Source organism: Hypanus sabinus, chromosome 2 (assembly GCF_030144855.1).
Source record: "Hypanus sabinus isolate sHypSab1 chromosome 2, sHypSab1.hap1, whole genome shotgun sequence".
Lineage (NCBI taxonomy): Eukaryota > Metazoa > Chordata > Chondrichthyes > Myliobatiformes > Dasyatidae > Hypanus > Hypanus sabinus.
The window spans coordinates 147,620,718-147,634,768 of record NC_082707.1 but is presented as its reverse complement, the minus strand read 5'-3'; the positions used below and the strand labels follow the sequence as shown (position 1 = coordinate 147,634,768).

The 14,051-nt window shown below is 37.6% G+C and overlaps 1 protein-coding gene across 2 annotated transcripts in view; it reads right to left on the bottom strand.

The window, feature by feature from the left end:
* slc25a21 (solute carrier family 25 member 21) overlaps positions 1 to 14,051 on the bottom strand; it is a 410,375-nt gene that overhangs the window by 108,555 nt on the left and 287,769 nt on the right. The gene's annotated exons all lie outside the window — the stretch shown is intronic.

Sequence of the window (14,051 nt, the reverse complement as noted above, 5' to 3'; positions counted from 1 at the left end):
GAAGTGCATTATATTATAACAACTTACAGATGTATTGCATGTTTATTATGGAAATAATACTTCACAGATAGACAGTCATAAGAGAAAGACATTGTAGCTGCAAGGGAAAGGTTAGCTGGAGGACTGAAATTTCTTCAGATAGCTAAGACAATATCAAGAAATAGCTGAGTGTGATGGATAAACTAAAGACAGTGAAAGACACTACTACAAGACTGAAGACTTGCAATCTGGAATGAGCCATGTCTCTAGCTAGGTTAATCCAGTACACCTACTAGAACACAGCATCTCCAGTGTAACCAGTGCAGGTCAAACAATGCATTATCATTCAACTCTCATTCCTTAGCAGGATTGAGAGGGTCACACACCAGTATATTAAAGTTTAAGTTTAATTATCATTCAGCCATACATGAATACCCATGAATATGGCTAAACGAAAGTGTTCCTCCAGGACCAAGGTGCAAAATACAGTACCAACAGTCATCCACAGTACAAGGCAGAAAAAAACAAATATACCAAGACAGATTCACTGATATATTCTTACTAATAATCAATTGTGTTATTTCAGACAAGACTTCATTACAACCTTCAGCCAAACAAGAATGCAGGAAAATTGCTGAGGGAATTGGCCTTGGCATTCAGACAGCATTTCTTTGGAAACAAGGAACTTTAATTACTCTTAGGTCAATAAATTTTGAGGGAAAACTTGAATTGCTGGATTCATATCTAGCACAAAGGAAGTAGTTGTTCAAGGCTAGTCTGTTAAGTCCAAATACTTCTAGGAAGGGTCTCTTCAGGAAAGTATCCTTGAGTCAACCATCTTCAGCAGTATCACCAATAGCCTGCTCTTCAACATGAGGTTAGCATTGAGGAGGATTGCTTGTGATTTATGGTATTCAGTGCTATTCATGATCTCATCAACACGCACTGAAACCCGAATAATGTTCAGATGGTGCTGATAAATAGTATGTGATATTTACACTAAGAAAAGGCAAGTCTAATTGCTTCCCTTTGGTTTTACTGTCACTTAATCTACCACTATCTACATTCTATAAACCTACCTTAAATCAGCTTCTTAAGCATTTATGACATATCATGGCTAAACAAATAGGGTGCTCAAAGAACACTGCAGGCCTTTCAGCAACAGTTATTAGCCTTCAACCTCAGGCTCCTGAACCAGTGTGGATGACTCAGCTCTGAACTGAGTCCACAACCTATGGAACCACTTTCAAGGACTCTACACTCAAGTTCTCAGTATTACTTATTAACTTTTTAAAAATTTGCACAACTTGTCTTCTTTTGCACATTGGTGGGTTGTCAGTCTTTGTGTGCAATTTTTAATTGATTCGATGAATTCTCTGTACGATTGTGAATGTCTACAAGAAAATGGATCTCAAGGTAGTAAATGTGATATGTTAAGTTACTTTGAACTTTATGTTCATTGAGTTAGACAGCATGGAAACAGATCCTTTGGCCCATCTTGCCACAAGGATCTTGGTCCTTGCCAGCCTGAGCTAGCTCGATATTGGAGGAAACTGGAGAACTCAGAAAAAACACATAATCCCATGAACAAGCTCCAACCAGACAGAAACCAGGTATGACAGCAGCCCTATTGGCTGTATCACTGGTTGCCATAGAGGAGGCAGGTGGAAATCTAGGCCATGAGACCGAGACTGCAAAACCAATGGTGGGTCCAAGAGAGAGATAGTAAAAATGATGGCAGTGCGTTCAGGATGGTTGGAAAATAGACTCGTACTTATTAGTTAGTTTCGTTAATAGAACGATGCTATTCTCAGAAATACCATATCAATCCCATTTCCTCCACAGAACTCCATGTAATGTATTATTGAAAGCATCATAGAATAATACAGCATGTAATCGTGGGCCATCCATGCTCATATATCCATCTCAGGCACCTATCCATAGATCCCATTTTTCGTCATACAACTCCATCAACTTTGCTCATGCCCAGCTAACCTCCAGCTCCATCTTGATTCCCCTGTTCTCATCTACACCAGCAGCAATTTATAATAGAAGAGCTGAAGATGAGATCAGAAGGGAGGAATGTCAAGGTTCGAGCAGGGAAAACTGGAGAGAGGTTCAAAGGGGGCAGGGACAGAGGAATGGAGAGGGGAGAGAACTGGAGGAGAGAGGGAAAATCAGTGTTCAGGAGAAAGGACAGGGGATCATTGGAAAGTCATGAGCACTGGGGACTAAAGGGGGGAATACAGTAATCAGGGTTGGATCATATAGGCAGAGAGCATACCCAGCACACCCAGCTAAATTTCTCAAACGGTCTTATTCACTATTGTATGCATTATAAACAATATCGCTCTCTTGGTAATTATCTCTTTCACATTTGTCATTCTATATATGCAACTGTTAAAATATAGACTACTAGTTTTTTTGTCTCACTGTAATGTGCAACCTACATTTTCTGTCCAGGATTTCTTTTTTAATCTCCTGCCCTGGTATCCTTGATATAGCTTAGAGACCTCTGTTTCATGCATCTGAACAGCCACCTGACAACAGAGGCAGGAGTCCATTACTGGCCTTGGCTCCCAAGTATGTTGTCATATAACATCATGACCAAAGATTAGTACACAAAAATCAAAGTAATATGGAAGGAAAGTAGCATTGCTGTAGTCTCAAAATTTCAACATTTTAAAACTCAGTAAAGCATTTCATAAACATTCGTTAGTGAGGCAATACAGCACTTTGCAATTCCATGAAGCGATGTGAAGAGTATTTACTCATATGGCTATCATAGTTACAGTTTAGGTGAATATTTGGGATAAATTTCTTTATTTGCATACAGTGTTATTCTGAAGCTGCATTTCTTACCAAGAATTGCTGCCTTAATGCAATGAAATTGCCATTAAGACTGTTAAAATTATTAAAGCCTAACGGTAGTTATGGGAGCCAAAGACATGTAACATTAAGTTCAGAAAATCTTCACACATAAAAGATATAGTAAGTAATTGGGGCCATTTTTGCCCTTTTCAGGTGTTTAAAAGCCATTGGACCTATAATATGGTATCCATAGTGTGTACATTTTTGTGGGATATGTGACAGGAACACAAATAGATGCATTCAACTAACACCATCAACTCGTGGAAATATGCAAAGAAGGCAGATCCTGATGTCACTGAGTGTGTTTGTGGATCATGTAGAAAAACACCCTCCCAACAACCAACTTATACTGTTTGATGGGATGGTCCATCACATCTGATTTGTTGCTTGTTGATTTCACCTGATGGTTTTGAAGATTCTATAAAACTTTAGTGATTTCATATTTCAAAAGTCAAGCATTATGACAACTACTGAAAGACTTTATCCTAACTTTAAGGATTCTGCACAAACCAGTATCTCCCAAACACTGTAGTAGTTCACATCAAAATGCATTATGATTGGATAATAACAGAACATAGGATTTGACAGGGGAAAAAAATCACAAGAAATGAGGCCATGTACTTCGAAGATGTTAAAAGCAATTGTCCTACATAAACCTCAGAAAGGTACGATCTGCAACATGTCCAGGATTAATTAAGGAAGCCCTGCTAATAGGTATCTGCCATCTGCAGTGGCTACATCTGCCACCAGGAAACTCAAGGCAATGGAAATGTGCTGGGGTGGAAATTCAAGTGATGTGTCCTTGAGAGGGGGAAATGGGTTTACACGGGATGGAGACAATGCTTCACCTAGGCAATTTCACAGCAATCAATGATGTAGGTTCAGCATACTTCACTGTTCCTCCACTCATTTTTGGGACACAGCATTTAAACCCATTATCAAAAAAACAATGCAATAACTTAATCATAAATGACAGAATTATAACTTTAAATGTTTCTACCCCAAACTCCTTTATTAAAGAATATTCTGAAAATTTGGATGGTGTTTCAAACCTTTTCCTGCAGTTTAGCTATCTGTCAATCACCCACAGGAACAATTATAATACTTAGCTGACGTCTTTGGCTGGGACACTTTCTTACAATTTTTTTTCTCAAATTAAACATTTAAATGACAAAAAATTGCTTGTAGGTTTCCAAAGATGACTAATCTCCTGTGCCTCTGAAGATATCCTTCACTGATCCTTTCTCTCAATATTTAAGATGAGAGCTGAAAATAAAAATGATTTAACTTTAGAAATAAAAATAGAAGTAGAATATTTTTACCAAACGCCAGCTGACTCTTAGAATAAACTGCCACAGAAATGACTGAAGCAAATAGTATAGATGTTGTAAGTAACAGATGACTTTTATATGGAGATGGGGGTTTGAGAAAGATGCTGAAATAGGGATTAGGCCACGCTGTTCTAGAAAACATGCTTTTGTTTGGACCAAGTTTTTAATCAGCTAAAATACTCAGGAGTGGAAAGTCAATCAGGTGACACGTTCCTAAGCATGCCGAGACTAAAATAATGGTATAAAATTGATTCTTAATCACAATCATTTGTTATGTAGACCAATGAAGAATGAATAATTGAACTGCACTCTTATATGAGTGCCTTGCAAATATACGTTATGCACCTGGCGCAGGTGAAATTTATTCAATCATTGTGCAATACACTTTGGTGGTCTCTGCTGTCAAATTGTTCAATGTGTGTAGAAATAATGCAACATGCTTGCCACTCATTACACTAAGGAGGAGGAACATAGATAATTGCCTTACTCTGCACTACATGCTTCTACCTTCTACCCCCTACCCAAGATCCAACAAACATGACTGTCTGATTAGGGCCATTGTCTCTGTCTCCTCCTGCCCCAGTGAACTCATATCGTTATACCTCAACTCCATTCCATCTCCCTTGGTTCAGTCCCAAACCACCTACATCTGTGACACTTCTTATGCTCTCGATCTCCTCACTAACTTTCAATTCTCTGGCTCTGACCACCTCATTTTCACCACAGATATCCAGTCCCCATACACTTCTATTCCTCATCTAGAAGGTCTTAAAGCTCTCTGCTTCTTTCTCAATACCATCACGTTACTCCATCTGGCAAAACTGGTCCTCACCCTCAACAATTTTTTGTTCAGCTCCTCTCACTTTCTCCAGGCACCACATGGGCCCCAGCTATGTTTGCCTTTTTGTTGGCTGTGTAGAACAGTCCATGTTCCAAGCTTTCCCCAGTAATGCTCCCCAGCTCTTCCTCTGCTACATTGACGACTGCATCGGTGTTGCGGAGCTTGCAAATCTCAACAACTTTGCCTCCAACACCCACCCTGCCCTAAATTTGCTTGGTCCACTTCTGACACCTCCCTCCCCTTTTTTGATTTCTTTGTCACTATCTCTGGAGATAAACTGTCAACCGACATCTTTTATAATCCCATCGATTCCCGCGGTTATGCTGACTATACCTCTTCCCATGCAGTCTCCTACAAAAATGCTCTTCCCCTTTCCCAGTTCCTTCGCCTCCTTTGCATCTGTTCCCAGGATGTGGCTTTCCTCTCCAGGACATCAAAGCACAGGGTTTCTCTTCCTCCACCATTGATGCTGCCCTCACAGTGGTTACTGTGTCTGGTTCTCCTCTACATTGGTGAGACCTGTCGTAAGCTAGGGAACCTCTTCGTCGAGCACATCCATTTCACTTGCCAAAAGTGGAACTTCCCAGTGGCCAGACATTTTAATTCTGATTTCCATTCTGCCATGCCAAGTCCATGGCCTCTTCTTGTGTCATGATGAGACCACCCTCAGGGTGGAGGAGCTGCACCTTGTATTCCATCTGGGTAGCCTGCAACTGATGGCATGAATATCAACTTCTCCTTCCAGTAAAAGCTTTTCCCTCCCCCTCCCCATCCTATATTCCTCACTCTGGTCTCTTACTCCTTTTCAGCTGCCAATCACTTCACACTGGGTCCTTCCTCCTTCAGGCCCACTCTCCTCTCCTATCAGATTCCTTCCTCTCTGGCCTTTTACCTTTGCTACCCACCTAGCTTCATGTAAATCCTTCTAGCTATCCTCCTTCCACTCCTCCCATCTTTATCTTCTGTTGTCTTCACTTCCTTTCCAGACCTGAGGAAGGGCCTTATCCCCAAAACGTCGACTGTTTATTCATTTCCATAGATGCTGCCTGACCTGCTGAGTTCCTCCAGCATTTTGTGTGTGTTGCTTTGGATTTCCAACACCTGCACTACTGAAAGTGGAAAGAAAGCATTCAAATTTGTTTGACAGACAGATTAACAGAACTGGTTGTCAGATATGGTAAATGAATTGAATTGACTTTATTTCTTACATCCTTCACATACATGAGTAAAAATCTTTACATTACGTCTACATCTAAATGTGCAATCATAGTAATTTATAATAAATAGAGCAGTCAATGTAATATAGAGTACACTCAAATGAGCGTGAGTTCATCAGTCTGATGTCCTGGTGGAAGAAGTTGTCCCGGAGCCTTTTGGTCCTGGCTTTTTATGCTGTGGTACCGTTTCCTGGATGGTCGCAGCTGGAATAGATTGTGGTTGGGGTGACACGGGTCCCCAACGATCCTACGGATCCTTTTTACACACCTGTCCTTGTAAATGTCCTGAATCATGGGAAGTTTACAACTACAGATACGTACATGAGGTTGCACCACATGAGGTCTTCGGTGATGTGGATGCCGAGGAACTTAAAGCTGTTTACCTTCTCAACCCCAGATCCATTGATGTCAGTAGGGGTGAGCCTGTCTCCATCCCTCCTGTAATCCACAACCAGCTCCTTTGTTTTTGCGACTCTGAGGAAGAGGTTGTTTTCTTGACACCACTGCGTCAGAGAGATGGCTTCTTCCCTGTAGGCCGCCTCATTATTGTTTGAGATTAGGCCAATCAATGTACCATCGTCGGCAAATTTAGTCAGCAGATTAGAGCTGTGGGTGGCGACACATTCATGGGTATACAGAGGGTAAAGGAGGGGAGCTGCAATTATTTGGTATCATTCTGAGACTTCCTGTGAAGTCTTCAGCACACAAAGTAGATGGTTTGGTAACAATTTCAGTGGGCATCTAGCACACCCAAGGAGGAGAAGGTAGGTCAGTCAGGCCTTCTGCATCAAGAAGCAACGCTATTGTGTTAACTTCCCTGAAAGCAAAGTCACCAGTAATTAAGATTTCCAAGGACAGTTATGGCACAGATTGTCACCAAGAATGGCAGAGCTCCAGCTACGTTATCCATGCCTGAGCAGTTCTGCCCACAGCTGAATGTCTTGTCACCTTAGCTTCAGGATTAATTCAGGCAGCCACAGCTACTATCTGCCACACGTTCATCATTTGAGAAGATGCACGGACAGGGTTTTGCTTGTCAATTCAGAGATCCTGTCAAGCAGAAAGGTACTTTCTGAATGTGTAGATAATATGTGACCACTGTTATGTTATCTAATCCATTTATCTAGGAGGCTTCTTTTAATTTTAATTCTTTAATTATTTCACTGCATGTACTTTATTCCAAACAAAACTTACTTTGAAAAAATGTTTAGTTATTTTTTCAGCATTGTATTCAACACCTTCCGTCACAAACTATTTCACAATCTTCAAGGTAGTTTGGCAAGAGACATTTCCCTTTACTCCAAAGATTCAAAGGAACATTTTAAACTCAGAATGGAACCCAGAAGATGGTGGAGAGTGTTTACTTCATTCAGCACAATGTAGCCAACAGCATGAAAATCCTTTTATCAAACAGCCCAAAAAATTGACAAATCTTACACTAACACAATGCTTGTGTTTTTAGCTGTGTACCAAATTGATGTACCAACTTATCAATCTTTCTTCATCTTCAAAAGAAGAATCTGGATCTTTAAAACTAGAAGGACATGAGTTATTGTCACTTAAGCATAGTAACCTCAATAGATGGACTCCAGATCACACAGTACTCTCAGTTGGAAAGTACATTTGCATTTTTTGAGCTCTCACTCATTCACTGGATTATATCTATTCTTGTTACAGCAAAGGGGCCTCTTTCTGAATGGTTCAGGATGGTGATTCTTCAACATCTTCAGTGCCAACTCGCAACATACTGTACAATGAATGCTCAACTGCCTATCATTCATGAGTGAGCACAGGAGAAACATGAATCCCCTGTGTAAAAGTACAGACCATTTAGGAACAAAACAAATATATGCTGGAGATCTGAGAAATATTTCTGCACAATGGGAAGCCATGCTATGATTCATAAGGAAACTCCTCTGCTGGTATTTTGATTTTGTGTTTGCATATACATTTGACTGGAAAATCTGCTACATTTGCATTTAGATTCTAAATATACAAATGCATTTCAGCTCAAATCAGCAGATCCTCAGACTGAAGATATTTCTTATATGTTGCCTCAATGGTAGATACAGAAATATTCAAAGATTACGATGGCAAACTGAATAATAGAACATGTAACACTCAATCACAGCCAAATATGTTTTAGTTTGGAAAAGTATTAAATTTCAGACCAGCCAAAGAACATAGTTTGCAAAATTAATGACTTACAAGTGGCTATTTATTATCCTGATGAGAATCCCTGGGAACAGGCCATAGGGCACACATTTCCACGTTATGCATTTGAAAAGAAAAATGTTGGCAAAAACTATTGGATTTCTCTTCAAACTTCACAAATTTACAATTTAAGAGGATTTGTTAAACAGGTTTTTCATTACTACAGCAGTCTAACAGTCCAAAGACACTAGTTTGTAGGATAGATCTGAAAGGATTCTTCTCACTCAGTCTGAGGCATACACTAATGTTTGTTCTACCGATCTTGATGAAACATTCTGTCAAAAGCTTCATAGTAGTTTGTTCAGGGCATATTCCAACAAAATTCACTACCTTCTCCTTTTGGGGAAGCCTCAGGGATCTTCCAACATTGATATTAAAGTTACATTTCTAGGATTCCTTCTCCAAAGTTAATAGATTCTTTATGAATGAAGTAGCCAGGAGTAATGGCAACACAACAGAAAGGGCCTAAGAAATAATTTTACTGTGATCCACTCATCAAAAATCTGTGGTTCTTCAATCAAGTTTCAAAACTACTTTGAAGCCTTCCACACATCTCACTTTAAAATTCAGCAAAGGTGCAAGAACTCAGCACTTTCATCATTGTCGCAAACTCTATAAATCAGCAACTGGGCTGTATCAGTAGTGGAGCTGCAGAGCTTCTTGAAATGATATATTGTTGCAAAACGAGTGAAACTTCAAAATACCTGTGTACTGTATGTATGTGCATTTAAAGTTTAACAGAGATTCATTTTAGTTTCTAGATGCATTAATTTCATAGTAATGACAATATAAAAAATTAAGAAATAGGCATTGAATCCCATTAGTTGTAATGAGCTTAGAGCATTCTGCATTGGTTTCATTCAACACGTAGTATACAGTGAGGAACAAATTCAAAGGAAAAATCAAACACGAATGGCTTAAGATAATAGAGTTCCGGATAAGACTGCAGTTTCAAACAAAATAAGTAAAATGCATTTCTAAAAATCTTGAAATGTAAGTTAAAGAAAAATTGTAAAAGTATTAGTAATAAAGTGATATAACACATAACATTTGTGGTAGACTATAATATAATTAATTTGCCAGCTCACCTCATTACCAACCTCGTCACTACTGACTCTCTATTGTAGCCTCCAGGGTTCAATTTCTCTACACGAAATAATCAATTGGCTTGGTGGAGGCTCCATGTTGTAAGAAATCTCATTTAGATCAGAATTTAACAGTCAAAAGATTGAGTGACTGCATAAGATTTGAATTCAATTATATACTTTAAATGAGAGCGGCACAATTTCTAACAAGAGAATTCTTAAGGTAAAGTTAGTTAATGCATTTAACATAAAGAATTGCCTCAACCTATTCACTCTTTCCTGAACAGCAGTACTCAGTTCAGTGATGTATGATTGCAATTCAGTTCATTTGGAGTTCGCTCTACTACAGCACATTATTAAATGCCATAAATATGATGGGAGCAAAAATGTATGAAACTAGAAATTTGTGAACTGCACTACAAGTCTGAGTATCATCAAAGTATATATCACAAAATATAGTTAAAAACTATGGTTCACTCATCTGAAAATATTTAGACTAAATGCTTGTTTTTCACTTTACATTTTCAAAACCTCCTAAAATTGCCTTGTGCAGGAGTGAAATCAATAATCTTGAAGCTTCTCATTATATTTCTGCAATTAAGTGGAAGTAATATATCATGACGTATCCAAACCTCATCTTCTTAACATATGATGTTTTACATCTGAGAACGGCTGGCACAAATTATTTAAGATTTTCCATCATGCTGCAATGCAACTAGCTGAACAATACACTCTGGCAGTAAATGCAGAGTATTACTGTTAAGTAAACCTCTTGACCAGCCTAGGAATGACATTATACATAGTGTCATATGACATGAACGACCTGAACTAACCCACTGAAGCAGTGAATATGAGAAATTGAATCATGAACTAAAATGGTGAAAATATCAAATAATTAGCTCCCGAAAATCCAGGTATTCTATCGAATTGATATCATAAAGTAGGAGGTATGTTTTCCAGGTGAATTATGAGAAATACACAATCCTTCTTCAGCAGTGGAAATATAGTTCATTACAGCAAAACACAAAATGCTGGTGGAACGCAGCAGGCCAAGCAGCATCTATAGGGAGAAGCGCTGTCGACGTTTCGGGTTCATTAGCCAGTTTTCTTGTAATATTGTTGCAAATTGATTCAAGATCCAAGATAGTTTATTGTTATTCTTCAGTACACAAGTGTAAAGGCAAACGAAACAATTATTACTCCAGATCCAATGCAGCATAATGAACACAAGCATAGAGAATACAATAAAACAAGAAATATGTAAGTATGAAGGCAATCCTATAGTACACAATGTATTAGCAGCTGCTTGAGTGTGGCTCTCCATGCACAAGATTAGTTTGTATCCATACACTGATTGTATGTACATAAGTGACGCTCAGCTAGGTGCAGGAGTATCTGTACATTAGGTGACTGACAGGAAATGATGAAGTGACAATGTGACTCTTGGCATTAGAAACTCTTGTAGGTAGCAGCAGAGCATATGAAAACACAGCAGGACGGTGACTGTATCAGTGCAGGTAGGAGGTGTGGAGTTTTAAGTGTAAATCAGCTTTGCATGGGTGGAGATGATGGATGCTGAGAGGCTGTGGAGAGGTGTGGCTGTTGTGTATGTAGTGGTGGTGGGGGATATCATCATTATAGTGAAAATGAATACAGAATTTGAAGAATAACTACAACCAAGTCATTATTACCCCAAACATACCTTTTAACACTTTAACTGTCTGACATGCCACAGCCACAGCAACATATCCTTCATGACCCACAAAGGAATAATCACTATCTATGGTGTAAACTATTGAAAAACAAGTGTGCTTTTTTGATGCAATAGAAAGAGGAGCAGGTCATTTGGCCTCTCAAGGCTGTCCCACCATTCCGTGTTTCACCTCTGATGTGCTCTGGTCTTCAGCTCATCTGTGCACGCTCCCATAGTTCTAAATTCCTAATCTTTAAAAAATTCCTCAAATGAAATACCCTCCATAACCATCTACGATGGACAATTCCAGTGGTTCAACCAATCTCTTAAATAATTTTCTGCATCCCCCAGTTTTAAAGGACCACTCCTTTATCTTGTAACATGGTTAAGGGTTATGGAGAGAAGATGACAGAATGGGTTGAAAAAAAAATCAAATGGCAGGGCAGATGCAGGCCAAGTGGCCTAGTTCTGCTCCTATATCTTATGAAATTATGGTGACTGTGTACTGTTTCAAGTAGAAACTTCTCAACATTTATCTTTCATGACTCCTTAGGATCTGATAAGTTTCAACAAGATCACCTTTCACTCTTTTAAATTCCACACCTATATACAAAGAAGAACACATCTCTTACCTAACACAACCACATTATTTCATTTACCTACATAAAATTAGATTTTTTTTTACCAAATCCATATTAATTAGTGAATAGATAGACTGATGATAATTTATTAATGTCTGCTCTTTCCCTGTAAAAAAGAGAGCATTTCTGCATTAACCAGCCTATCAATTCCCTAATTGTCTTCATATGCATAAGATAAAATATCTCACTAAGTTTCTTAATGTTCTCTTTCTTAATAAAATATTAAGTTTCTAAAACTATCATATATTCCATACAGTTTCTCCTGACCTCCATTATTATGGAGTGTACAAGACAGAGGATGTGCACATTGAAATTGGCCAAGAAAGAAAAAGAATCACGAAACAAAATTGCTCTAATAAACTTTTTACTACTGTAGATGTTAAAACTTTTGGGAATGGGCACTTTTTGATTTATATAATGTAAGTAATATTGTCAAAACCAAGAATAACATCAAATATCATAACTAATCATTGTGTCTCTAATTTATTTACTGTGAAGTTCTATTTAGGGTAACAGTTCCATAAATAAGTAGTAAAATGGTGTTGCATAGATCCCAAGATTGGCTTTTAGACATAAATGGAATAGGGATAAAAAAAATCATCTTCACTGAAGCTACAGGACTGTATCAAAGGCATGTTCACTGTTAGAGATAAAGTTTTTGAAATAAGACATTAAACTTCTGGCTCATCTATTCTATCGGGAACATGCACTATACTACTAAATGGAAAGCCGCTGTCAGTGTAGTTATCTGTGACATCCTTGCCAATATTTATCTCTTATTTAACATACTAAACCAGATTTTCAGATCATTTTGTTTGTGTATCTCTTCTTTGTGAATTTGCTGTTGTTTCATACATTATAATTACAACTATACTGCATACGTTCTTGTGAAATACATTCAGATATCCCAAAGACCTTATTGAAATGCAAGATTCAATTTCTTTTGGAGACTCAAAATAGTTAATTTAACTGAATTTTATCTTGTGATTTACCTTTAACCCTATATAAGACATTACCACATACTAAAAATTATCTATCAATTACACCAAAGTCTTCACAGAGTACAATCTTGTCCATTCTCTTTCCAACATTCAATGTCATGCTCTCAGATAATGGTGATTCAAGTGATGCTGAACACACAAGAATGTGAAATATGCCAAAAGCAAATTATATATGCCAATATTATACAAAGTGAAACATTCTTCAAAAATAAGGAAACCTAAGCACTGATTTGACGGCCAAAACTAATAAAGATATTGCAATACAAGACAATTTTTACAAAACTATCTTTAAATTATGATCTTATCTGTGGTCACTAAGCTGCAATTAATTTGATCTTAAAAAGGTTCTGTTCCAGTTTGGTAGCAGAATAATCCAATATCAATACCTGGTATATAACTCATTCCCTTATATAAAAATTATTTCATACAGGAAAATAAGAATCTGTTCTGATGGTGCAAATCAGCATTGCTCATTCATTTTACAAATGACTGAATATTTTTCCAATATCCTCACAAGCTTTTGGTTCCATTGTTTACCTTGAAAATACCCTTAAGTCAGTTTTTCGATTCAAATATTTTTTATTCACAATTCAATCATAAGAAAGGCAATGACATTTCTTATAAAGAAATAAGTGGTTGTATCAGACTCTAATAGAAATATCCAACTATACTTTATGAGCATCAAAATGTGAACCATCACATTTGATTACTCTCAAACCAATTGGTCAATAATTATGAACCATCACTTATACCACTAGCATTGATAATTGCCAAGTAACAGCTTCCTAAAATTAAAATGTCTGTATTTCATTGAATAGAAAGCATAGCAAAACAATAAAGCATACAAATCAGAACCATTTAGGGTTATTACATAACTCCAAAGATTAATGTATTTAATTTGGTGCAAAAAACTAAATAGTGAATGAATTCGTTGTGACTTTTAACCGAACTTGACAATGTCTACATTTCATTCACTGACTACGTTATAAATGAGTTTATAACATAACGATCATAATGAATTTGATTGAAATACTACAATCCTAAAAAAACATGCACCCCATGTAGGCTAGAAAATTGAAAATGCATTTGTATCGGTTCTCCAACAACTCATATTCTATTTCAAATACAAGTTGAGGCACCAATAATCATTTTACAGTATCATGCTACAGATCTTCCTG